General features: G+C 44.4%; 1 long non-coding RNA gene across 1 annotated transcript in view; it reads left to right on the forward strand.

The window, feature by feature from the left end:
* Positions 1–27,207, forward strand: part of LOC142830430 (uncharacterized) — a 64,512-nt gene extending 37,305 nt beyond the window's left edge. The window contains exons 2-3 of the long non-coding RNA XR_012905662.1: positions 18,306–18,371; positions 23,809–27,207. This is a non-coding gene — a long non-coding RNA (uncharacterized LOC142830430). The remainder of the gene's footprint in view (positions 1–18,305; positions 18,372–23,808) is intronic.
* Positions 27,208–27,694: the final 487 nt, after the last annotated feature.

Raw genomic sequence — 27,694 nt, forward strand, 5'->3', positions numbered from 1 at the left:
CACCCAGACCACCTCCTAGTGCCCCCTCAATTTCGGTCCTGTCGGAGCCTGAAGAGGGCCAGATATCGGACACAGATGACCGGCCGCCGCAAGCTTCCCCGCAGGATGCTCAATCTTCTTTCCCCGATGACGCGGTTTTTGCTATGGACTCCTCACCACCAGATGACACCAGAGAATTTCAGGACCTCTTTAAGAGGGTAGCACAATCACAGGAGGTTCAGTTAGCGGACGTGTACGTGAAGCAATATAAGTTACTGAAGAATTTGCACCCTAGACAGCAATCTAAGGTGGCTCTACCGCTGGACGAGGCGATCCTGGAACCAGCCACAGAAATTTGGAAGACGCCGGCTTCCACTACTCCATCATGCAAGCGAGCAGAAAAGAGATACTTCATATCTTCGAAGGGTGCTGAGTTCCTTTTTACTCACCCTCAGCCAAACTCGTTGGTTGTGGATGCAGCTCTTCAAAGAGCAAAGAACCCGCAAGTAAGAAACTCAGCAGCAGACAAGGACGCAAAGAGACTGGACATATTCGGGAGGAAAGTGTACTCCTCTTCAACACTTCTCCTCCGGATTGCAAATTACTCAGCGTTGCTCTCCAATCATAGTTTTGACAACATTGCAAAATTATCGGAAATTGCTCAGAGAATTTCCGAAACGGACAAAGTACTTCTCCGAGCTATACTGCAGGAGGGCTATGCATGTGCCAGAGCAGGTTTGCAAATCGCCATGGATGTGGCAGACACAGCGGCTCGATCAATCACAACAGCAGTTTCCATGAGAAGAGCTTCATGGCTTGCGACCGCTGCCGTACCGAAAGAATTACAGTCTAAGGTCGAGGATCTTCCGTTCGACAGAATCAAGCTGTTTGCGGAGAAGACGGACGAGGTGCTCCACACGGGTAAAGATTCCCGGGCTACCTTACATACCCTCGGGATGTATGTTCTACCTTTCCGTCGTAAACGCTATTTCCCATTCCAAAGACGTTACGATTACCAGTTCCGCAGACAACAAAACCGTCCATACGATCAGAACCGGTCCAAGCAAAGGACACAGCGCAGACGCCCTCAGCCACTTAGGGTGAATAACGCAGGAGCACCCAAGCAGCAAGTTTGACTTTCAGGTTGAGGGCACGCCGGTCATTCCGGTAACAGTCAGAGACACCACTCCCATTTTCAAGCATCGGTTGCGACCCTACTACCATCAGTGGGTGGCCATATCATCGGACAGATGGGTGTTGGAAGTGATAAAATTCGGACTCACCATCCCATTTACATCCCTCCCTCCTCTTACCCCTCCCACCCCGTCCCTTTTCAGGGACCCTTCTCACGAGGCCCTCCTAAAACAGGAGGCCTATCGCCTGTTGGAAATCGGAGCGATAGAAAGGGTCCCAGACTGTTTCAGGGGAAAAGGATTTTATTCAAGGTACTTCCTGACTCAAAAGAAAACAGGGGGTTGGAGACCCATACTCGATCTAAGGGAGTTAAACCATTATCTGCGAAAGCAGCGGTTCAAGATGGTGACTCTGACTACAATAATCCCTTCTCTCGACACCGACGACTGGTTCGTGGCCCTCGACCTCCAAGACGCCTACTTTCATGTGGCCATACATCCGGCGCACAGACGTTTCCCGCGATTTGTTATAAACAACGAGCACTTTCAATACTGTGTCCTCCCGTTCGGGCTGGCTTCAGCTCCAAGAGTCTTTTCAAAGACCCTTGCCGTTGTTGCCGCCCATCTTCGTCATCTCGGAGTCATCATATTCCCTTATCTGGACGACTGTCTCATAAAGGGAAGGACGGCACAAGAGACAACTCGAATGCTTTCAAAAGTCATAGAGACTTTCAACTCACTCGGGTTGATAGTAAACGAACAAAAGTCCACGCTAATTCCAACACAAAACATAAAGTTCATAGGAGCGGTTCTCGACTCCTGCACGGCGAGAGCATACCTGCCCACGGACAGATTCCAGGCAATAAAAGACCTGGTCAATCTTCTCCAAAGAACCACAACAATCTCAGCACATACTTGCCTGCGATTGCTCGGCCACATGGCGGCGGCCACCTTTGTAGTCCCGCATGCACGTCTCCATTTAAGGAATTTACAGCACTGGCTGTCAACGGTGTATGTCCCCATGAGACCCGACATACGCAAGTTGGTTACTCCTCCATCCCACGTGCACAGGTCCCTCCGATGGTGGACGAGCCCATTAAACATCCTCACGGGAGTACCGTTTCACCAACCTCAGCCATCGGTTCAATTAACATCAGACGCTTCACTCATCGGATGGGGTGCTCACATGAACGGGGAGCGCATCCAGGGACAATGGTCTCACACCGAGAGGCGCCTTCATATCAACCAGCTAGAGTTGAGGGCGATCTTTCTGGCATGCAAACACTTCCTCCCCAGTCTGAGAGGCAAAACAGTCAGGGTGTTGACAGACAACGTAGCGGCGATGTACTATATAAACAGGCAGGGAGGGGCAAGATCACGTTCCCTATGCGCAGAAGCGGTACGATACTGGAACTGGTGCATACAGAACAACATAATCATAATAGCATCATACTTACCTGGCATAGCCAATGTCATTGCCGATTCCCTCAGCAGATGCTTTCCCACGGACCACGAGTGGGAGCTGAGGCTGGACGTACTTCAGGGGATCTTCTGCAGATGGGGAACACCCCTGGTAGACCTTTTTGCGACGTCTGTCAACAAAAAGTGCCGCCTCTTCTGCTCCAGGGCGGATCGGCAAAGGATCCCTCGGCGATGCGCTCCTGACCAATTGGAAAAAGTCGCTACTGTATGCTTTTCCACCAACAGTCCTCATTCCCAGAGTAATAGAGAAAATCAGGACGGAGAGGGCGACAGTAATTTTAATAGCACCAGCTTGGCCGAGGCAAGCATGGTACCCGTTCCTACACAAGATGTCACTTCGACAGCCATGGCCTCTGCCCTTGTATCGAGACCTCCTCTCTCAAGATCGGGGGTCTCTCCTCCACCCCAAACTAGAAACATTGCACTTGACAGCGTGGCTCCTAACTGGCTTACACTAGATGAAAACCTCTGTTCAAGCCAGGTCAGGTCCATATTGATACATAGCAGGAGGACATCTACACGAAATACTTACCTGGCAAAATGGCGCAGATACTCTCTCTGGTGTCTCCAGAGTAACGTTCAACCATTGACTGCTCCTCCACAACACATCCTCGAGTACATCCTTCATCTCCGAAATGCTAAGCTTTCTTTGGCATCCCTCAGAGTTCACCTGGCAGCCATCAGTGCCTTCCATCACCCGATACAGGGTTATTCGGTGTTCTCTCACCCGATGTTAAAACTATTTCTAAAAGGTCTAACCAATATGAGCCCACCTCGAAGGCCGCCTCCTCCGTCGTGGAACCTCGACCTGGTACTCGATACAATTATGTATCCCCCATTCGAGCCTCTGGCATCTGTATCTTTACAGATGTTAACCATGAAGACCGTCTTCTTGCTCGCTATTACTTCAGCTCGTAGATTTAGTGAGTTAGGGGCGATAATGGCAAACCCTCCCTTTACTTCTTTCTCGAAGGACTTGGTAACGTTACGTTTACACCCAGCGTTCATACCCAAAGTAGCTTCATCATTTCATATCAATGAACCGATCGTCCTTCCTTCCTTTTACCCTAAGCCACACTCCTCAACGAGGGAAGCCCTGCTACATACGCTGGACATTAGGCGGGCTCTTTCATTTTACATAGACAGAACCTGTCAGTGGAGACGAACAGATAGACTTTTAATATCGACAGCGAACCGATCTAAGGGTACTGCACTTTCCACTCAGCGCATTGCCAAGCTTATCACCTTGTGCATTACCACATGCCACTCCATTCGGGATAAACCCTTGTCTTCGCAGCCGTGAGCACACTCGACTAGAGCAGTGGCGACATCTACGGCCTTTGCCAGAGGAGTTCCTTTAGCCGACATTTGCAGGGCAGCCACTTGGGCTTCCAGCTCTACATTTATGAGGCATTATGCTATAGTTCAGAAATGGGGGGCGGACCATTCAGTAGCTTCCGCAGTCCTTTCAACAGTAAAACCTAAGTAACCCGGAGCGCTCTTAGTTCCGACTACTGCTTTATAGTCACCTAGAGTGGAGCACCCACGGGGCCACTCGAAGAAGAAGAGGAAGTTACTCACCTTGTGTAGTAACGATGGTTCTTCGAGATGTGCCCCGTGGGTGCTCCACGTCCCGCCCTCCTCCCCGCTCCGGGTTGTTTCTGTCTTTCTCTTCTAGAGACCGAGCGGTGAGAGGAACTGGCGGGGGGGGGGGGGGCCGAGCCGCGATCGTTGGAAAGGGCGCGAACGACCAGCAGCGCAGGGAGCATGCGCGGCCCGGCCCGGTATGGCTCTGAAATCTTCCGATCAGTGGCGCCGGGACGGACCCGACACCTAGAGTGGAGCACCCACGGGGCACATCTCGAAGAACCATCGTTACTACACAAGGTGAGTAACTTCCCCTTACAGTGTTATTCTTAGTTACCTCATGATTTACGTACACAAAAATAAGTACTTCATAGTGTAACGTACCTTCTCACCCATTCCTGAAGGTCTACTTACAAAATTCATGTGGTTATGCATGCAACATGTGCCATCTAGTACAGGGTTACTTAACGTTGTAAGCCCCGGGGCCCACAGTGATTCTCACAGCACATGCCGAGGGCTGCAACTTAACTGTGGTTCCATATGCATGCAAATAGCTTCTTTCACACTGATGGGCATAAATACAAAGAGTAAGGCAAGACTATTCAAAACACTGGCCCCATTTAAGTCAGTTCTGCTGATACTAATAAAATGCAATATTTACTTGATTTCCATGCATATGACAGCACTTTTAATGAGCAATGACAGTCCAGGAATTTAACTACAAAAACGCATATCAACAGGAGACCATTATATTGACTAATTTTTTGTTTTGGCTCCTATCCGTGGGCCAAGTGTTGAGCCCCATATAAACCTAAACTGCACCATGGGCAGCAAACAAACAAGCTGCGGGCCGCATGGCCAAGTGTTGAGTAGCCCTGGTCTAGTAGATGGTCTGAAGTTAAAATTTCCTCTTGGAAATTGACTTGCATAGATCAGGAGGTGGTCTTAGTAGTGAAAACTTATGCGGAGGACGTGCCATGGTAATTAGGACAAAAAAATTCACAGAGAAAGGATAAAATAAAGACCAAGACCTATATTTACTAGTCCTGCCACACTGTTGTTTAGAAATCTGAAACAACCTAAACTGTAGCTTTTGATATACTAAACAATCTGAAAATCTTTCAAATAGCTCTTGAGCATTCAAGCACTTGAAGAGTGTGGAGCAGTATTTTAATCTGACCTTTATGACCCGTCAGAAACCAGAAAAATCAAAGATGAGAAGAGTTTTATTCTGTCTCTTCAGTTGGCACTTTAGGAAAAGAACAAAATCAATACAATGTAAAATCTAGATGGGATTTTGGATGAATAGCTTATAAAAATCCTACAAACCTTTCTGATAAGGTCAAAGGAAAAAAAGGCCTAAATAGCAAATTCATCAGTTTCGATACAAGAATGCCCTTCATATTTTTATATATTCTTGGTAATTGCTATATTGGCTAGGAATGCAGAAATTTCAGGTTGAGATCTGTCTATTCAGTGCGCAAAGGTTCAGGATGTTCTAGATAGTAGCACTTATCACATATGTAGCACTTCATTTTTTCCAAAATATTGTACAAAACTGAAGTTTTTCATACCAGTCTCCAGGAGAAAAGGGAACTAAATTTATTGTCACTTTGAGTGGAAAAGCTGTGACACTTGGAAGTAAGTTGGGATAGCTCTCACATTAGACTTTTTTATTGGCACTGAGAGAAAATTAAGTACACCTAGATGAGCTTATTTTTTACATGTTGTGGCAAGATCAGTCCCTCATCTGGGTCACAGACCTCTGTTCTGTCCACAGTTTAGGGGCCGCAATACAAGTCTCACTCGCCTTTTTCGGCATATGGCCTTCTGTTTCTCGGCAAAACAATGGAGTGTTGGGGCCAGTCGGGGCTGAGTTAACAATCCTCTTCTGGCCACTTGGGGGGAAGGGAGCCTCCAAATACTCCCTCTCAGAACCCCTCACTTCCCCCTGCAGCCTTCAGCTTTATCTGTTGTTTGTTGCTCTCCACCTCCACTCTCCAAACTCCTTTTCCACTCTACCCTACCCTCCGCCACAGGGAAGGTTTCTAAATAGGTCATGTGGCAGCCTGAATCAACTAGCCTGGCCCTTAATTGATTTATAGCAGCCCTGTCTCAGCTGCCTCTGATTAGCCAGGGCCATTGCTGTTTATTTTTAAGAGCTGCCTCTCTCCCCTTCTATCAAGTCCTTTTACCTGCCCTGTCACAATGTGTATGATAAGTATTTAATAAAACTGCCCTATATTCTAGAATACAGCCTCTCACATCTGTACTGTAAAATAATGCTCACAAAGTGCATTGCAAATAATTTCAAAGCACTTCATAGTCTCTGCATCAATATCACACTCACCCAGAACCAAATGTAGTCCTTTCCAAAGTGGAATAGAATAGTCCTTCTGCATCAGCAAACAGCAATTCTAAGAAGAATGGAGAAAGGAAGAATAATTTTCCTGAGTTGAAGCACAGCTCTAGTCTTGAGTAAGTAGAATATAACTGCCCAAGATGGGATTTGATCAGGATACCAGAGGAACCCAGTCCCATACTGGGATACAAAATCCCAAGCAGACCGCCATGAATGCAGACTTTCATACGGCATTCAGATTGAGTTGTAGAGGGAGGACTGAAGAAAGTGTTTCCTCAAAACGCACAGGGTTTAATAGAGCTGTCCTATCCATAGGATGGTTCGAAGCAGCCACCCCAATCTCTGAGCTTTGGGGGGCCCTGTGGCGACTGCCTCAACTGTCCTAAAGACGGGCCCCAAGGTATTACAAGGGGCTTGGCATATGATGGCAGCAGAGATCATCCCCCACATACTGCACTCAACATGGTAGCAGCCTGCTCTGCCCCACCCTCCTGTCCTGGTCCATTGCGCTTGACTTCTCCATGGCAGTGGGAAGCAGAGTGTTCAGGCAAGGAGTTGGGGGTGGTACGCGGTGCACTGGTTCAGCTGCTCCAGTGAGTGTGGGGGAAGGCAGGAAACCACTACTGCCACCCATACCAGGCCCCTGGTAATCCCCCATCTTGCATTGTGTGGGGTACAGGGATTAGGGCGGACTAGGGCCATGAAGGAGCATGTCAGGGACAGAGCAGGGGCAGGATTTGGAGGAAGGGGTAGAGCAGTGTGGGGAAGGAGCAGAGAGGGCCTGGGGCAGCAGAACATGAGCGCTCAATGCAAATGTAAACCTTAAATGAGGTAGGAGTAGAGAGTTTATTTTTATCTCTGTATTTGCCACTAGTGTGGCCAAAATGTTCTGTCCATTTGTGCTGTTCACAATTCAGGAAGGATGTTAAGAAACTGAAAAGGGTTCATAGAGGAGTGACAAGAAGATTAAAGGATTAACAAACACATTTTATGGTGATTAACTGAATAGCTACTTAAGACTAAGAGAAAGTTAAAGGGAGACTCGATTACAGCCTATGAGCACTTATTTGGGGAACAAATAATTAATAATGGTCTCACCAGTCTAGCAGAGGAAGATGTAACATTATCCAGTGGGTAGCAGTTGAAACTAGACAAATTAAGAATGGAAATAAGGCATAACTTTTACAAGTGAGAGTAATGAAACATCAGAATGATTTACCAAGAATCATGTTGGCTTCTCAATCACTGTCCATTTTTAAAGTGAACATTCAATGTTTTTTTTCTCAATGATATGCTCTGGGAATTATTTTGAGGAAGTTCTAAGATTCACTTTTTTCACTAGCTGACACTAATTTTCTCTCTCTCCAGTATTTGATTCAAAATTATAATGGATATTTATAGACTAGGGACAGTCTGAATTATGTTGATATAAATGTGGAGATATGCAGATGCTAATTACATGCACATTCTAGATGCATAAATATAGTAGCTGTGAAGTATTTAAAGCGTGGCTTAGGAAATACTCCCATTAGACAAAAGTCATAGCTAAAGTTAAGGTTCTGACCCAGGTACTTTTCTAAAAGTCAGGAACAGGTCATGGGGCAGTAAAGAAAAAATCATGAAAGGCCCTGACTTTTAGTCCTCCTCCCCCCCAAGAATATTTTTACTATCCGTCAGGATACTGTGAGGCGCTGCCCCTCTATTGCTGCAGTTACTGGGGGCTGACCCAAGCCTAGCAGCTGCAGCAGGGATCCAGGGGCTGCAGCTCCAACAATGAGCCCACTGGCTAAGTCAGGGATGGGCAATAAGTGGCCCGTGGGTTGGATACAGTTCGCCAGGGTTAGCCCCTGGCAGTCTGCCAGATGCTTTGTTTACCTGTACATGCACGGGTACGGATGCTCGCATCTCCTGCAGATAGGAGCTGCAGGAAGTGATTTCCCAGCCTGCGCCACTTCCCACAGCTCCCAGTGGCCAGGAACAGTGAATATGGCCAAAGGGAGCGGCAAGCAGCCATGCCTATGCATGTGCATGCAAATAAAGCATCCAGCAGCCTGCCGGGGACTAACCCTGGTGAACTACATCTGGCCTACTGGCCACTTATTGCCCACCTCTGGGCTAGCTGCTCTGATGGCCCTAGAGCTGAACCCCAGAGATGACAACTACTCAAGAAGCCCCAGAAGATGTCCCAGAAAGTACCAGAACCCATGACCTCTATGACAAAATCTTATCTTTAGTCACAGTGCTCTAGTGAATGAATGCTTTCTGAACACTTCCATACTGTACTCAAAGTCATGGCAACCATAGCAGATCTGGATTTATTTCAGACTATTCAGAAACTCAACTGAAGAAAAGAAGGTAGTAGCAGGAAACAATTACTCTATACAGTGGTGGCTGTATTGGACAAAGAGCATTTTGGAGTGCTTACCACCCAGGTGAACTTTATATATTAGTTTCTATGAAAAAGAGAGTAAACACAATGCGAGATCCAGTAACACAACAAAACAATCATGGATGGCCACAGATCATACTTGCAAAGCACAACCATAGGTGTAGTTAATTGCCAAATCAGGCAATTACAAAAGATGAATTTTAATATATTTTTTAAAAATTTCACAAAAATATTTAAGGTACAATGTTTATTAACAGAATCCACGTGGATTGAAGACACATTGATTTGTAAGTTTTAAAACAAAATATTTAAAAATTGGGGCCACATTGACAAAGTTGGCTAGACCTAGCCCAGTGTTTCTCCATTTACCATTGAAGATGTTGCAAAGTCCTAAATTAGCATACAGAAGGCAGCTCTGTGCTCTGCTGTAGGTGTTGGTGATATTATCAAATTTGTAGGGCAAGTACAGAATTCTAAAGTCATATCAAAAAGATTTTTATTATGCCTTTTAAATTCCTAGATCCGGATACTTTTCTGGCCTAATTCTGTGGAAGTCAATGGTGCTGGGCCAACAGAGAAATTAAGTATAAATAGAGCCATGAAATTCAGTCCACTGTAAAAGATCGCGTACAAATGGCTATGCAGTAAAATCCTATTTAAATAGCTTATGTGATCCTTAGGATGTCTACACAAGGTGAATTGTGTTCATAAGAGATGTCAAACAGTTGACAATTTGTTGTTATAAAAGCACTTACAGAATAATCATTTATTATAGGTGTCAATTTGGGATAGGTCCAGAGATGTCTGTGCACAACTAAGCCAATTCATCTCAGGCTAGGGCAACATTTTTGTAAGGCAAAATAAAAATGAGGCTTAGTTAGATTATAGAACCAGGGCATTTTTATTCATATCCAAACAAGGGAATAATCTACCATTTAAAATCAGACAAGGGATATTATCTGTGTAATAAAAGGCAATTGAGAATCTAAATGAAAAATCTAATGCTTTTTCATGCTGATTTATTTTAGATTAGAAAAAGTTAAACCAGCTGTAAACATGAATTGATGAAGCATGAAAAGAGAATCACTGTAGAGTGATAAATTTTTGTTTTATGTTAAAGGTTCAGACTTACATTAACCAAAATAAGTTGATCCATAAACTTCTCTAATACTTAATTACTAGTAAGGAAGAAAATGTAGATTAATTATCTACATGAGAGGTTGGCATAGATCAGTTTGATCTCTGTTAACCATTGATTTATGCTATCAACATAAGGTTAGAAAGACTGTTGTGAGGGAACAAACATTTCAGTTTTGTGCAGGAAGTCCACAAGGAGACCTCAGAATCACTTGCATGCATCTCTGAGTGTAACTAGAGTTGCCAATTTTGGTTCGATGTATTTCTGGTGCTTTGAGCACCTGACATAATCTTGAATTAGAGATTGGTTTTTAATTTCCTGGAGACTCCAGGATAATCCTGGATCTTTGGCAGCCCTGTAGTATGATAAATCGGTAAAAATTTACCCCTCAGATCTTACCCCCCATATAATGCAGGCAGTACATGCTTAAGGCCCAATTCTATCTTTATCTGCACATGCTTTCATATACTGTTGAGATGAATGAGAGGCACACAAAAAAGTAATTGGATAAATAGTGTATTATTTTTATCTGCAATTTGGCAGCTAAGAAAAGGAAAAACCAACACACTATAACCAGCCATTTCTCTCTGGATAATTCTGTTAAACAGAATCCATACATAACATGAGATAACAGGGGAGTGAACCCCCAAGAATAATTTGAATCAACTGATGATACAATATTATTGTACTATAAAAGTGCATTAGTAAGGTTTTTAGTCATCAATATCATTGTGTGATTGATTGATATATATAGAGCTAGTGAATAAAGTATTATGCATGTGTGCTGGAAATATGTTCCTAAAATACATTTTTGATGGCAGACCTGATAAACTTGTTTATCCTAGTCCAAGATATGTGGTTCTTCCCAGTTCTCTGTGTCTCCAGTGTAAATGGAGCAAGTTGATGCCAGGGATATGAGTCAGCAGGGAGATGGAAAATAAGTAGAAAAAGACAGACGGGGAGGAAAAACTTTATCTGGGGATATATTTCAAAGGTTTTACTGGGCTTTTAAAATAAGAGAACTCCTCAGTTATTTGTTTCTTAAGGGTCAAAAAGAACAGCACCCAGCAATGCTGTGACTATTGAATCCTGCCAAAAGAGGCTGGAAATGCTTATAGCTTAATGTAAATGAAAAAGCTGTTTAGATTGTGGCTACGTCTACACTGTTTTTCCTCCCCGTCTGCATTATAGGGGGGGGGGGGGGGGTAACAACCATTTTTGTGCAAAAACTCACGGAGCTTTTGCAAGGTGGACACATTTTTGAGCAACAAGTTTTTGCGGATCTCTTCCACAAAAATCTTGCGCAAAAAGCCTGCAGTGTAAACGTAGCCTAAGATTGTTGCTTGCTAACATTAAGTTGTGGCACTAGGAAGTGTGTTTTGTTCATAACCACCTGCTTCTGTTATCTCTGCTTAGTGTTACTTCAGTCTAATGGTCTTGTAATGAGGCAAAGGGACCTCTGCCTTGTTGAGAAGACAATGGCTCATAGTTCTGGCACCCTGTGGAGAGCATCACAATAATTGATAGTCTGCTGATTGCAGTGAACTTAGCCAAGTAGCAGACAATATTGTTAGAAAGTGACTCTTTTGCAGGATAAGAGAATATATTGTTACTATTTTGGGGATTACCAATTTGCAGTTTCTGTAAGAAATTTACTTAGGAATATAGTTGGTGAGGCAGGAAAAGTTGCTTCCTCTCATCTGGTAGTGTCCTGGGGCAATGTATTTAAAATATTTAATGTAACTATTTTTAGTGATAATATATCTTTTAAATCAGATGTAGTGGCTAGAATATCGTGTATTTCACATTTGCGCAGCACAACTCACTCTGTCTTCACAGTGGGAGGAAAATAGGCAATTTTATATTTGGTCTATGTCTCGAGATGTACATCAAGTGCTAATCTCAAATGTGAATTACTTCCTATAGTTTAATATCAACTCACTTACATATATCACACACCATATGTAACAGGAAAAGAGTGAAAGAGTTGTTCTTTAATGACCTATTGAATATCATCTTTAGTCATTAACTTAGTGTACATATTCATGGTGACATTGGGCTTGAAAATTTGTGGATCAAAAAATTTAAAATGTGATTGTGTATGAATTTCAAATATTGATCCAGAATTTAATTCTGCAGGTGGACAATAACTCTAAGGTGGATAAAATGCAAATGACAATAACTTTAAAGTGGATAAAATATTATTGTTCTATATTTGAATTTCATTTAATCTGAATAAGATATATAGACTTGACTTGGATGTCTAGGTTCTCACATTATGATCAGTGGACTGTTGGTTGTTCAGAAAGAGAGAGCTCATAACACAGTGTTGGTTTTTCCTTCATGTAACTTACAAATTACAGTTAAAGTATACTATGTTCCTAATTACTTTTTCAAGTGAGCAATTGCTAGAGTTGCCAGAGCTCGTTAATGAGAGGGCAAGAAGTTGCCTCCTCCGGAATATGAGGGTAGGTGGTTCATGATTTCTCAGCTAATATGTGGTTTTGTTTTGTTTCTCAAAGTTTGAGAAACCTAATCCCAGAATAGCTGTCCAGCAAGTTATACAGTAGGGTAGTGTAGCAAGAGATGATACATAGATGTCCATCCACATGACTCTTCTTCTAGAGGAGTTGTTAAGCCTTCTGTAACAACCCCAAAGCAGTTCAGCCTTGTTTACAATGACAGTGAGAGAGACTGAAGTTTGTTGTAGGAGTTTTGGCCCCATTCTAATGCTGATTGGCTAAATGGTGAAAAAATGTGGCCATGCAAGGGCTCAATCTCTTCCCAAGAACACTTTGTAAATGTCTGGAAGAAAAAAAAGCCTAGAGTGGATTTTAAATCTCTCCAGTTTAATTGTATTGCTTAAAACACTTTTGCATTTTATATTCCTAACCAGATAACCCTAGTTTTTTTTCTAAAGGATTTCTTTGAAGCTGTTCTTAATTAAGTAGAAAACAAAGTTGCATACAATTTGTATAAAAACACACAGCTAAGCAAATGTCCTGTGGTTTTAGACACCTGCTGATGTTAAATTTTTTGGAAGTGAATGGTTATGGAGTCACTAAATACAATTTGTCCTTTGATCAGATTTTCCAATGTAATTTCTAATTAGATAATAGGAAGATCATCATAAAATGATTTAATTAAATATTACTGAATTGATATAAATGACAGAAGGGAATTCAATCTCATCAGAGGTGTCTTATTAAATGTTAGTAGAGCCCCTAGCATAAGAAAACAATTCATGGCTGGGGTCCTCTAAGTGCTGTTGTTATACAAATAATAAACTGAAGTCTGGTAACCATTGGGGGCTGCTTAAGTCAATAGTTCACTCTGACAAGTAGCCTGCAACCACCACCCACGGTGAACTAGATTCTAAATTAAACAGAACATCTTCTAAACAGCCAATAATGCCATCAACAAAAAAACAGGAATAACATGCCCCCACCTCACCAGTGTTGTTGCCTTCAGTGTTATATATGTACATACCATTAGTAACTTCATTATATCCTGTAGAAAACTAATACCAGAGACTTGAAATATATTTTTCTCTCCTCTATAACATAGCATAATTTTCATCAGAGGATATTTGTGTGTAGGTTAATCATGGCTTGTTATTTAGTCTTTGCTGTTCCTTTGAAGTTATCCATATCCCAGCTTCATTTTCTGTTAGAATTAGCTTGGGGGAAAAGAAGAAATATGAGTGTGATTCCACAACTAACTGACTCTTTGGAGTCCTTAATCAAGCAAAATTCCTAATCTTAGTCAGAAAATGCTGAAATGCTCGAAGATACTGTTTTTGCTTGTTTTCACACTGGTATTAATGATTTTAAAATTACAACTCTTGTAACACAAGAATGCAAGAGTGAGAGTTTTATTTTTATAGATCAGTTCAATAGTCTCATCTCAAAAAGATCACTCTCTATGGAGTAGAAATGAAAGTTTTTCTTATACATGTAAAGCAAACTGTTTCCAGGTGATACGGATTTTCTTTGGAGCATTTATTTACCATTTCTCTTGCTATTAATAATAATAAATTCTCTGTAAAGTACAGATTAGCTGCAAATATAAAAGTACAGAGCAATGAGAAGGGGAAGATGTGTGGCAGATTTGAAATTCTAAATAAAAACAAAAGCTTTCAGAATAAAAGCCACTGTGAGGAAAAACAATGTGAAAAAAAGCTTGTTGATCCCCCATTACTGTATGTGACTTTTGGGGATTATGAGAAGATTTCTAATTAGGCTAGGTTTATACCAGACATATTGTAGTGTGCCATCTAGAATGATTAATGGAACTCACAACACATTTTTTTTCATGCCTGATGCATTTTAAATATAGATTAACCCCCCATTTATAAATAATGTTTAAAACAGTAACGGTATCGCTAATGTGTTCTCACTAAATTGCAACTGCACAAGTGAAAGTGTCAATGTAAATTGTTTGCAAATCAAGCTTTATTACTTTGTTGAGATCACTGCTGGGTGGGGTGGAGGGGCAAACTGGCTAATGTGTATTCACATATTGCTATTAGGTTAATGGAATGTTTCAGTTCAGAGACTACAGCAAGAATAAATACAAAAGAATACTTTAGGGCAGGAAAGTAGGATTTATTTAAAAACTAGTCCCAGTTTCATTTCCAATTCTCCTAAGTGCCTGATTGGTAGATGAGCTCAAAAAAAGGAATTTCTCTTTCATGCTTATAAATGATACTTATGATCAACTGGGGTGTGGGATCAAAGTTGGTATTAAAGATCAGACTTTTGAGCCCCATTCTGAGCTGAGAGTTTCTTACTGTGAGTGCTTGCTCATGTTGATTCCAAGTATGCACAGTCATTGCAAGGCTTTTCTCCTAGCAGTACCCATCAGTTTGGCTGGCCTTCCCCCAAAACTGTACCTTCATGGCCCCACCTCTGTCCTCCCTCCCCCTGCTTTGCCTCACTCCCTCCCTTTTTTCAAGCCCTGCCACAGCTCCACCCCCTTCTTTCTGCCCCCTTCTCCCTTTTGTGTCTTTCTTCCAAAGCACCCTCTTCCAAGTGACCCCAGCAATCTCCTGGGTAGTGTATCTGGCCAGGGGCGGCAGCAGGGGTCAAGACCCTTTACACTCTCTGAAGTGGCGGGAGCTGCAGGAAGCGGACTGACTCAATAGCCTGCTCCTCTCCACTGCCATTTTCCAGGGTGGTCACTCTCCTTCACCGCCATGGTGGGAAGTGGAGTGCCCTGACCCAACCCATACCCCTCCACTTCCTGAAGCTCTGCAGTGAAGCAGAGTGATTCAGCTGGGAGATTGGGACAGAGAGGAGCAGGCTGCTGGGTCGCTCCGCTTCCTGTGGCTCCAACCACTGCCAGCACCTACCCCTCTAGGTAATCCCCCAGGTCACTGTGGGCCGTGCTGTTAACATCAATATGGGGAATGATATCATGAGCTTTTGTGGGCACAACCCACTTCTTCAGCTAACTCCATACATCTAAAGAAGTGACTTGTGCCCACGAAAGCTCATGATACCATCTATGTGTTTTGTTAGTCTTTAAGATGCTGCAAGACTATTTGTTAAGTTTTCCCAGTTACAGACTAACTCAGCTTACCCCTCTGAAGCTTATCAATGTGGGGGATCATCTCATCCATAGGACACTTGAGGCAGCCACCATGGGGCCCTCCAAAGCATGGGTCCTCTGACAGTTGTCCAAAAACATTCTATAGATGGGACATCTCTGTACACAGGTCCCTGCTGACCTGCTGCCTCTTCAGTTCACTTCTACTGCGGGTGAGGGTCACTTGAGCTGCTCTCTTCTCTTGCTACAGCAAGCAATCCCCTAGTAGACTTTCCCTTGTTGTATCTATAAATAGTTAATTTAGGATTAGTTAGATTTTCATTATCTTGTAGTTAGACAAGTTCTCACCACCACCACCATGTTCTTCACCCCTCCCTGGGACTGGAGCATGCCTCAGGCTCAGGATTTCAGACTCTGAGATCCTATCTGAAGACTATGCCACAGAGAGACTCACACAGCTACTGTTTGAAGTATTTGGGGGAAGCTCTTCAGACTGACGAGTAAAATCTACCAGTTGCCTGGAGGTGTGGCCCTCTTCATTATTGTCCATAGCCTAGGAACCTCCGTGAGGCCACAAGATGGGTACCCAGGCCAGCACAAAGTCAACAGCAGGAACCAGAACTGAGGCCAGCAGAGATCCCTCAGAACAATGGGTCTTGAACATGAGAGAATTGGGATATTCTCTTCAGTTCTATTCCCCTGCCACCTATAGATGGACCCCATCTTTCCTTAGCAGCTCTTCTTCCTGGAAAAGTTTCCTGTTGTCCTGGAAGCCAAAGCCTTCCTGGCAACACCATCTTCATAGTCAGGCATTCACCTTCAGGATTAATCTATCTCTCATCTTTCTGGTCAAGAGTAAGGGCTCAGGCAAAGAGCATGCCACCCACACTCTCAACTCCTTCACCTTTTCTCCCAGAGCCCTGTAGTTACTTATCTACTGAGATTCTTACCTCGCATTATCATTAGTGCTCCCTATGGATGGGTAGCATGGGGTAGTAGTCAGAGGACCAGATGATCCTTGACAATGTCTTGAATATGGGGCCTTGCCAGGCAGCATACCTCCTGGGCTGCCATATCAGGGTGACAGATAGGTGCCTCCATTCTACTCAGAACAGACACCAAACATCATGACACTACATTTCCTCCTGGGAGAGGTGGCTGCAACCCTTTCAGTCTTGAGGGTACATGGCTTCTCCTCCTTCATCTTTTGGGGGTAAATCCTCATCATTCGTTGTCAGGGCAAAGTAACAGTTCACCACCACCATGGTGAGTGGGTTGGGAGTAGGGGTGGAACACTGCTTGCAGCCCAGGGCTGGCCTTAAGGAAAATGTCACCCTGAGTAAACCTGTGTTTTGGCATCTCTGGCCCCCAAGAGTATAGCACCTCCCATTTCCCCTGGTATCCATGATCTTCCCAACCCTTGCATCCCCATCTAGTGCTCTGTCTGTCCTCATTTCTGCACAATGTCATCTTTACTCCTAACCTCTGCGTTTCCCTCTTGCCTGCATCTCCAACCCCAGCCTGCATGGCCAGCGTACAATGCCACACTGGCCCCCGTTCAGTGCTCCCATCTCTTATGCCCAGCAATCCCCACATCCAGTGGCCCCTCACCCAGAGGTCTCTACCACAGATCCCTAAGCCCAGTGCCCACCCATCCACAGACTGCCCCACTGCCTTTGGACAGGGACCTGGCAGTGAGATATTGTTGTATGCATGTCAAAAGGCCACAGGAAAGTTTTACATCATAGCTGGGATGGCAGCCATATCTCCAAATCCACATGAATGACAAAAAAAGAAATAACATATATTTGTCATCTGAAGAAGTGGGTTGTTCCCATGAAAGCTCTTGATACTATTTATATTTTGGTTAGTCTCTAAGGTGCCACAGGACAATTATTGGTTTTTGCATTTTTTTTTAATTACAAACTAACATGGGTACCCCTCTGAGAAGTTTATTTGGGCATAAGCTTTCATGGGCTGGAGCCCACTTCATCAGATGCACCCTGCTGACTCACATGTGCCATGTCACACAGAGAGAAAGTTTCACTTCTGGCCCACCCCAGCCTCATGGGGCTCTGATTCTTCCAGATACCAAGTGATGCAGGCACTAAGTAACTCTGTTCCACTCCACGCAGCAGTGGCTTGGCCCACTGTGCCACCAGTGATGGTCCTTTTAGAGAAACATCCAGTCTTAACTGAAAACTTTCCATTGATGGAGGGGGGAGGTAAACGGGGCAATTGTCTGGACCCCTTTGAATTGCTGCTAGAGCACTGCTCTGACACTCTTTGCAGCTCTGAGAGCTGAGGGTACAGAGTGGGACCTCCCCACACACATCTTGCCCTGTCAGACCCACTGTTGAGAATGCATTGAAACCCCTTGGTTAATTACTCTCCTGTTAGGTTCCCCCCCCCCCCTCTGTGCACCCTATATTGCTTATTCCCAGTGTCAATTTGTCAAGTTTCAACTTCCATCCATTGGATCATGTTATACCTTTCTCTGCTAGCCTGCAGAGACCACTATTAAATATTGATTCCCATGTAGGTACTTTAAGGATGTAATCAAATTACCCCTTAACTTCTTGATATGTTAAATAGCTTTTTCTCCTTGCATCTACCACTATCGGGCAAGTTTTCAAAGCCTTTACTCATTCTTGTGACTCTGAACCCTCTCCCATTTTTCAACAGCCTTCTTGAATTGTGGATACCAGAACTGGACAGCAGCAGTGGCTGGCACCAGTGCCAAATACTGAGGTAAAATAACCTCTCTATTACTACTCAACCATCCCCCTTTGATGCATCCAAGGATTACATTAGCAGCACCTTTTTAGCTGTTGCATCACAGTGGGAGCTCATGTTTATCCACTCTGCTCCCAATCTCTTTTGAAGTTATTGCTTCCCAAAATATTTTCCCCACCCTACAAGTATGGCCTACATTTTGTTCCTAGATGTATCTATTCACGTTTAGCCATATAAAAACTCATTGTTTGTTTGCATCCAGTTTACAAAGTAACACAGATTATTCTGTATCAGTGATCTCTTATCTTCATCATTTATCACTCCCCCAATCTTTCTGTGATCTGAAAACTTTCAGTATTATGTTACATAGAAACAACACTGTATTTTCCATACACTGTAGTTCATAGTGGTATACCAAAGAGAATAAGTACAAGGAACAATTCTGATCCTTTGGGGGGCTTTTTCTCAGTTCTTTGAGCCAATGCGGTATTGTAGGTCTTGGATTTGCAGGACTGAGGGCAGTAATTTTGAAGCTGAAATACATCTTCCCCTTTTAGACTACTCCCATGCACTACATTATGAATTACTCTTCCAAAGCAGTAAGTTATCCTCGGAGAATTTTTTTTTTGTTTCTTTGCGAGTCATAAACTTTATGGAGACAGATTTGTCTGTTTGGTTAGAGTAGAAGTCTGAGAATTTGGGCTCCTGGGATCTGTTCCCAGTTTTGCCATTAACCAAGTATCCCAGTTTCTGTGTGGCTCAGCTTACCCTTCTCTAGAATTTCCAGACTCTACAATGGCTTGCCAAGGGCTATTGAAAGGATTAGTGTATGTAAAGTGACTTGAAATCCTTGGATGGAAGGTGCCATTTAATTTTAAATATAATTCTGATATCTGTGTTTGAGCAATACAATTTCCCTAGGTTCCCCTATCTAGTTTAATACTGCATATATAAGAAGAATGCACTGGAAAAAATTATTTCTGGTGACTAAGCTTTAAAAGTAACTGAGTCATTCATACAAAAAAATTCAGGCAATTACTGTACATGAGTCATTACCAAATGCTGCTGTTTGCTGCTTGATTGCTTGTCTCAGTGATATGTTGTTAATACAGCACTGCATAGAAAGAGTATTTTTATGACACCCATGCCAAAATGATCATTTAACGTATTATTACTTTAAAATAAATAGTGTGTGGATTGAAACAACGATGACAAAAACGATATGTTAACATGCAGTGATAGCTGATAATTATTCATAAACTGTTTTTTTCTTAATAGAGTAACAATTACATATTATTATCCTAATACAAAAAGGAAAGCCCACCAAGAACAATATGACTAAAGCCACTGAACTGAATAGTCTGTTAGGTCAGCTGGAAATGTTTTTCCTCAAATGAAACTACTATATTAAAATACCCTTTCTGTCACAAGGACTTGTATATGTTCCCATTTCAGGATGGTTAATGCCTAGTAGCCGCAGGTTCTCATTAGCCATTAATATCCCAATAATAATAATGAGCTACAGTTTTAGACCTATGAAAATGTGAAAAATCATTTTTGTGCTACAATAAACTTCTGATAATCCAGCACCTTTAGGACCCAGGGGGAGCCGGATTATCAGATATGCCAGACTATCAGAAGGCGGGGCTATCAGAGGTCTGGAGTGGGGTGGGAGGGGATGCCACCTCAGACCCCTCATGGCCCCCCCTTACGATAGTCGGGCTCTTCCCCAGGCGTCCCTGATTCAGCTGCTGTTGGTCAGTTTCAGCAGCAGCTGAATCGGGGATGCCTGCAATAGAGCAGCTGGGGTGCTGCCGGGTTGGTCCCGCAGCGCCGAGGGGTGGTGCTACGGCACCAACCCAGCAGCACTCCAGCTGCTCTTGGGGAAGCCTGGGACAGAGCAGCTGGGGTACTGCCCGGTTGGTCCCGTAGCGCTGCCCCTCGGGGCTGTGGGACCAACCCGGCAGCACCCCAGCTGCTCTTGGGGACACCTGGGGCAGAGCAGCTGGAGTGCTGCCGGGTTAGTCCCGCAGCGCCAAACGACGGCGCTGCGGGACCAACCTGGCAGGACCCCAGCTGCTCTGCCCCAGGGGTCCCCGATTCAGCCGCTGCTGAAACAGATCAGTGGCTGATTCCAGGAAGCCCGGGGCAGAGCTGGTCTGCCCGGGGCTTCCTGGAATCAGCCGCTGATCTGTTTCAGCAGCGGCTGACTTGGGGACCCCTGGAGCAGAGCAGCTGGGGTCCAACCGGGTTGGTCCCGCAGTGCCGAGGGGCGGCGCTACGAGACCAAGCCCGCAGCACCCCAGCTGCTCTGCCCCAGGTGTCGGGATTCAGCCTGCTGATGAAACTGACGCTGCTGGTCAGTTTCAGCAGCGGCTGAATCCCGATGCCTGGGGCAAAGCAGCTGGGGTGCTGTAGGCTTGGTCTTGTAGTGCCGCCCCTCGGCACTGTGGGACCAACCCGGTTGGACCCCAGCTGCTCTGCTCCAGGGGTCCCCAAGTCAGCCGCTGCTGAAACAGATCAGGGACCCCAAGCAGACCAGGGAGACCCGGAGCAAAGCCTTGGAGGCGCGGGACCCCGCCCCCTCCGCGGCTTTGCTCCGGGTCTCCTTGGTCTGCTGGGCGGGGGCGCAGCTAGTGCGTCTCCCCCCAGCAGACCAGGCTTTTGTTGTGGATGCCTGGGGTAGAGCAGCTGGGGTGCTGCCGGGTTGGTCTTGGGGGGACCTACCCGGCAGCACTCCAGCTGTTCTGTCCCAGGCTCCAGATTCAGCCGCTGTTGAAACTGATCAGTGGCTGATTCCAGGAAGCTGGGGGCAGAGCAACTCTGCCTCGGGCTTCCCGTAGTCAGCCCCTGGTCAGTTTCAGCAGCAGCGGCTGAATCTGGAGCCAGTTCCGAGTTACGTACAAATTCAACTTAGGGACTATAGGTTTGTTCTTATCTTGTACGTAACCCGGGGACTGCCTGTATTTATATACAGCATCTTCAGCTATACTGATAAATAGTTCACTGTATTTGAATTTTCTGCCAAGACTTTATTTTTTAAACTATGGGTTGTTTGGGAGAAATCTTCATTTCAGACACAAAACAGATTTAAAACCAATTATTATTGTACTCACAGTAAGATGATAAATAAGCAGAGAGAGAGAAATTCCATCCAATAGAAATTCTGAAAGGAAGGCAGCAACGCAACTCACAACCAACAGATGCCAAAACTTACCAGCTTTTACTAGGTTGTACTCTGCTAAGTACGGTTTTGAAAAGGGATAGAAAATACTAGACTATTCCGAATGGCCATTTTCAACATCATAAAAATACTGTGCACTCTCAGGGTATGTCTACACTAGAAAGCTATTTCAAAATAACTAAATTCAAATAACAAAATCGAAATAGTGTGTCCCCATTATGGGGAAGCATGGAAATTAGTCCAAATTAATTCAAAATAGCATAACCATGCTGACTGAAACCTGCCTCGGATTTAGAGCACCCAGAAGCACTCTGGGAAGGGCATCAGGAAGGTGGACACTTCCTGTGGCTGCTTGGTCAGGCAAGCTGCGATGAATACTTTCAGGGGCTCCTCTATACGGCCATATCTCACATGCTTACACAGCCTCCCCCATTGTGGGACACCAAATGGATGCAGTGTTCTCTGGTTGCATTAATGGACACCAAAGCACTCATAACATGGAGCTGGAGCTCCTGCAAAGCAATGCCAGGCTCACGGGTCTACTGCTGTGCCTCATGGCACAGTATTCCAAAATGCCCACATGCTACTCCAGCAGGACAAGAACCAGCACAGACCACAGGCCCTCATCACCCAGATCCTGGTGCTGCTCCTGCTGCGCATGCCCCTCAATCCACCGGACACCATGGAATGTTGCGTCTGGTGGCAGGATACCCAGTTCAGACTAGTGGGACCACATTGTTCTGCAGCTGTGGGACAACCATCAGTGGCTGCAGAACTTCCATATGTAGAAGGTCACCTTCCTCGAGCTCTGTGAGTGGCTCGCCCCTGCCCTTAGGTGACAGGACACTCCACTAAGACCTACCATCCCCATGCAGAAGTATGTTGCTATCTCACTCTGGAAGCTTGCCATGCCAGACAGCTACCACTCCATTGAGAACCTGTTCAGCATAGGGAAATCCACAGTTGTAGCCATGCTCATGCAGGTAGCTGAGGCCATCAACCAGGTGCTACTACAGAGGGTCATCATTCCAGAGACTGTGGACAGTATCGTGGATGGCTTTGACACGATGGGCTTCTCCAACTATGGGGGCCATAGACAGCATGCACATCCCCATCCTGAGCCCCAATCACTATGCCTCCGACTACATAACCAGAAAGCGGTACTTCTCCATGGTGCTGCAGACTCTCATGATCACAAGAGACACTTCACCAACATCAGTGTTGGGTGGTTGAGGGAACTGCACGATGCCCACATCTTCTGGAATGCCTGCCTGTTCCAAAAGATGTACACTGGCACTCTTTTCCCTGACTGCACCATCAGAGTGGGGGAGGTGGACATGTCCATCTGCATCCTGGGCGACGCAGCCTACCCCTTGCTCCCTTGACTCATGAAGCTCTAGACGGTCAGCCTGGACCCCTCCAAGGTGCACTTCAACACCAGGCTGAGCAGGGGCCACATGGTGGTGGAGTGTGCGTTCAGCTGTTTAAAGGGGAGGTTCTGGAGTCTCCTCACCCATCTGGACCTCAGTGAGTGCAACATCCCCTTTGTGGTGGCAGCCTGCTGTGTGCTTCCACAACCTTTGTGAGAGTAAGGGAGAGACTTTTTTTTCCAGGGTGGGGGGCAGAGGCTGAATGGCTGCCAGGGCAAATGAGCAGCTGTACACCAGTACCACATGGACAGCACATCAAGGGGCTGTGAGGGAGATTTTTGTACAAGGCCAGCTGTGAGACTCTTCCCCATGCCTCTCCATAAGGGGCTGCTGCATTCCCTCTGTGTGTCTTTCCTTCCACACACCTCTCTTCCCAGCTTCACCCCTCTCCTGCAGAGCAAATAAAGATGCCTTCTTTTGTGAAAAAACAGGACTGTTTATTGAGGGGGTGGGGATTTACAATGGAAGGGATTGGCAAAAAACCTGGAATGGGCAGGGGAGGAGGGCTCAGGGATGGGGCTGGGACTGGCACCTGCCTCTGGTTGTTCAGGAGGCTTCACCTGCCCAAGACGTTCCACCACTCTGTGTTCTGGGGTCCCGGTGACCCCTGAGGGGGTTAGGAAGGGAAGCTGTGGGGCAAAAGGGGGGGGTGGCTGGTGGAGCGCATGGCCTTGTGCATGGAGCGGGCCATCACCAAAGTGAGGGAGGAGCACATTGCCTCATGCTGGCATGCCAGCTGGTCCCAGGTGGCCGCCTTCTGCTCTTCCTTGTGCCCCTGGACAAGGGACTGCAGGCAGGTCCCTGTAGCCGGTCCTCCCGTATTCTCTTCTGCCTGCAGATCCTGTGGAGTCAAGAAGATGGCACGGGAGATGTGGGATGCGCCAAGCTCACAGCTGGCCCAGCTGTGAAGAAAAGTTACTTTTTTTCTGCGTAATACTAGTCATGCAAGACAAGCTGGTTGGGGTCCACACACCAGATTTTTTTTTACTAGTTTTACATGTGTAACTTCCTCCTTTGAAATGCATTTGTCCCTCTCTTCTCCTCAGTTGCTTCTTTTTGGGCATGACTGCTCTTTTTATGGTAGGCCAGCCAAGCATATAATTGTACTTCAATAATTTCGTGTGGGTGAGCACTGAGTTTAAAAAAACAAAACAAAATAAACAAACCCCTAAGCATTCACCATGTAAGTTGAGTACGAATCAGCATTATCTAGGGCACTGGCTAGCGCAGAAGAGGGGACTTACGAAGTTCTCACAGAATCTGTTATGATCGCTAATAGGCATAGTCGCAGCTTTTGAGCTACCAGAACTATTATATTTGTATATATTTTAAATTGTTTGCATGCTACATCAAAAACACAGAATAATATCTGTGGCAGTAATACCCCTTCTAAATAATACATATAAGTTGTTAAATTCAAAGAGAAGTTACTTTCCACACATTAATTTAAAGTGAAGGGGCATATGTCACAGATCTAAGCAATTACTAAATATGAAAGGTATGTTTGCCCTATCCTTGCAGACGACAACAGACTAGTTTAGCCTTTTCCTCAATTCCAAGGACAGTTAGACTTTCACATAAGAAGAATCAAGGTTAAAGGACTTCTGCTCAGGTGGCTGTCAGCTCAACCCACTTTCTCTAATTGGCAGAGCAGTCTAACACGGCAGCCTGCAGCAGTTGCACCACTACAGTTCTGCTTATTGATCCTTGTGATTCAGTGTTTTTGCTCACAGGCATAAGTCAACACATTTAACAGATCAGCACAATGGTTCAAGATCAATCATTATTTCTCCCTCCTGAGCCATTTTAATTGTGATATCAAAGATGGAGTGATCCTTTCTTAGGTTAAAAGATGTATTTAAAGCCAGGACAAAATTATATTATAAAAGCAGTAAGACTCTGATATACAGAACAAAAGGAAAATCTGAACCTAACATCTGACCTGAAATTAAGTGGCCAGTGATACTGAGTGTAGTGTAAACTACCGCAGCAAGTAATTCAGTAAATACTTCACCTTTCACTTAGAACCATTTGAAAACTGAAGGCAACTATCTCGCCAGGACAATGTAACTCTAGGGAAATTATCAAGCTTAGACTCAAAGTCTTTGTTTTGACATTCAGCAGTGACCCAGTGTACTGATGGATTCTGGAACATGTTATTGTACATCTGATTTGAACATTAGCGTTTTTATGTTTAAAGTCCTTTTAGTATTCAACTGGAAAGTAATTCCAGGGACTCAATACAATGAACATGTCATTACAAAACTGTGATACATCATTTGAGAGATGTAACAGAAATGGTAAAAAACAATTAAGCTGGCTTGTCAAAATGCCTGCCACTGTGGGCATTGTCCCGTGGCATGTTTTCTAGAGCTTTGTCCAGTCTAGTGTTAAATATTCAAGGCTATATAACTTACATGGCTTCCCATGGGAGAGTACTCCACATCCCTCAAAGTCTTGTTCTCAAATATTCCATAGAAGAGGCTGAGGTGGGGGGAGCAGAAAGCTCTGTGAGTATCCCTTCAGGAAGATTGACAGAGATGTCCACACTCTTGTCGGAGAAGTGAGATTTGTGCTCCCTGAAGAAAAGTATCTAAACCTAAATTTGACAAATATCCTGGGAGTCTCATGGATGCCCTGTAGCTCAACATCAGCCCTAGCTCCCTGAGAGCAAATTTCCTAATACCTCTCCTTCCCCTTTAAAGGGAAATCCACAGAAAAGATAATACCGTCCTAGGCAAGATGGTCTTTCCTGACTAATTTCTATGGGTCTGGAAGTAATTTCCTTGTGGCTAGAAATGAAGCAATTTGTGTCTCCCCCTCCCTCATGCCCCACCTGCCCATTCTTCAACCCCCATCCAACCCCCATCCATAGAACTGATGCCAGACCTCACAATGAGGCCTTTGTTTAGGCTATTTATATTGTATTGCTGAGCTCCCTTTCCCAGCCGGGGGGGGGGGGGGGGGGGGGGGAGAGAGTCATAGGTGAAGAGGATCTACTTCATGCATGGATCTAAGGACAGCATCTGTTAATGACCTATAATATTAATCCTATTACTTCTACTATATCTAATACCTGAGCCAGTCAAAATAATCAAATAGCTTCTTGGTTTGGCTGTGTCTGATTTTTTTCTGTGAGGTTTTCGTAAGGCATAGGCTCACATGACTCAATTTCATTAATTGCTTTGTTCTCTCAAGAGTTTTTTTCCTTCATAAATGCCAGGAATGGATAATTCTGTATTTAACTGAAATTGCAAACCTACCTCTGGCTATACAAAAAAGCATTAACGTACACAAATCAGGTAATATAGCTAACTACCCAACTGGTGTGCACAAATGGGCACTAAATGAAAAATCCAGACACACACATTTAAAGAGTTTGATCCTGGGAATCAGTGATAGAGTATCTTCATTAAGGTGGGGGTAGGGGAGAGTAGAAAGGAAACAGGCATTTAAAAAATAGGAAGAAAGTATTAGCATATAAGGCTGGAGAGGCAGAGAATAACAGAAGGAAAGGAAAATGCAGATTCAGAGGAATGGAAACACACATCAGGTGTTTGGACAACATGCAGGCAATATTAGATGATCTTGTGGCCAGCCAGTAGTGAAATGAGGTCATATCGCAGGCAGATGGAACCTAATACAAGGTTAGAGGCCCTGAAAAATTAAGATGTATAAAAAAGATAGAGTAGAGGTAGAGTTGATGTTAAAATGCAGAAACAATGGAGATGAGTGAATGGAAAAGGAGGATGAGGAAAAGGAGATGTATGTTTACACTCTAAAATTTATATTTTTAGATAACTTTTTAATAGTCAGATATGTTTGAGACTTTCCTAACTGGACAGGGAGCCCAAAGGCTAATATTGGATGAACATGGAGAAATTTGGGGATTTGACATAAACTTTATGGTTCAATCCCAACTCTGTAAAATGGAGCAATGGCAGGATCTGCCATCTTTCACTTTGGGAGAGTTCAGATCCTGCATTACTAATAACTTGTTTAGGTCTGCTCCAAATCGCCCCCTCAAAAAAAAAAAAAAAAAAAAAAAAAAAAACCCTCACAAAAACAAAAAACCAACCAGATCTGAACTTGGGTATCCAAAATCCTTATTTTGATCCCTGTCTTGTACTTCATGACTGTCTCTGCTCCTCACTTTAATAGAGAGGGGATATCCACATCCCACAAATTTTAGAAGTCACAGGGTTTGACAATTTATGGATGACAGAGCTGTTTTCTTCCCTCGCTCCTTTCTCTGTAGGATGAGCTACAAGGCTCAATTCACTCTTTTTCCCACCTCAGAGGGGAGAACTTATGAGCCACTCTTCCTCATCTCCCCCCATACCCACCAGACAATACTATCTTCACCCCACTTATGTGTCCATTGTTAAATCTGTCTTTGTCCTTCCTCATGTTTATACCCCTTCTCTCCCCTTACGTTGCCTGTCTTTAATTGTCCCCCATTTGTTTCCTTTTCTGAGTTCTTCCTTTCTTTATGTCCTTTCTGTTTTGTTCCTTTGAGTGTGCCTTTTCCCTTTCTGGGTCTGCTTCCTTCTCTTCATTACAGTAGAGGGAAAAGGGAGCTGGTACTGACATGGCGCTGAGAAGGCTGAGAGCCAAATGCTCTTCTAATACTTGCTTGAAGCTTTGCTATCTGATGTCTCAGGACCCAGAGTGGCTGAGGTGGAAGAAACACTGATGTAGAATGTTTTGTTTCAATGTGCACA

This window comes from Pelodiscus sinensis, chromosome 8, assembly GCF_049634645.1.
Source record: "Pelodiscus sinensis isolate JC-2024 chromosome 8, ASM4963464v1, whole genome shotgun sequence".
Lineage (NCBI taxonomy): Eukaryota > Metazoa > Chordata > Testudines > Trionychidae > Pelodiscus > Pelodiscus sinensis.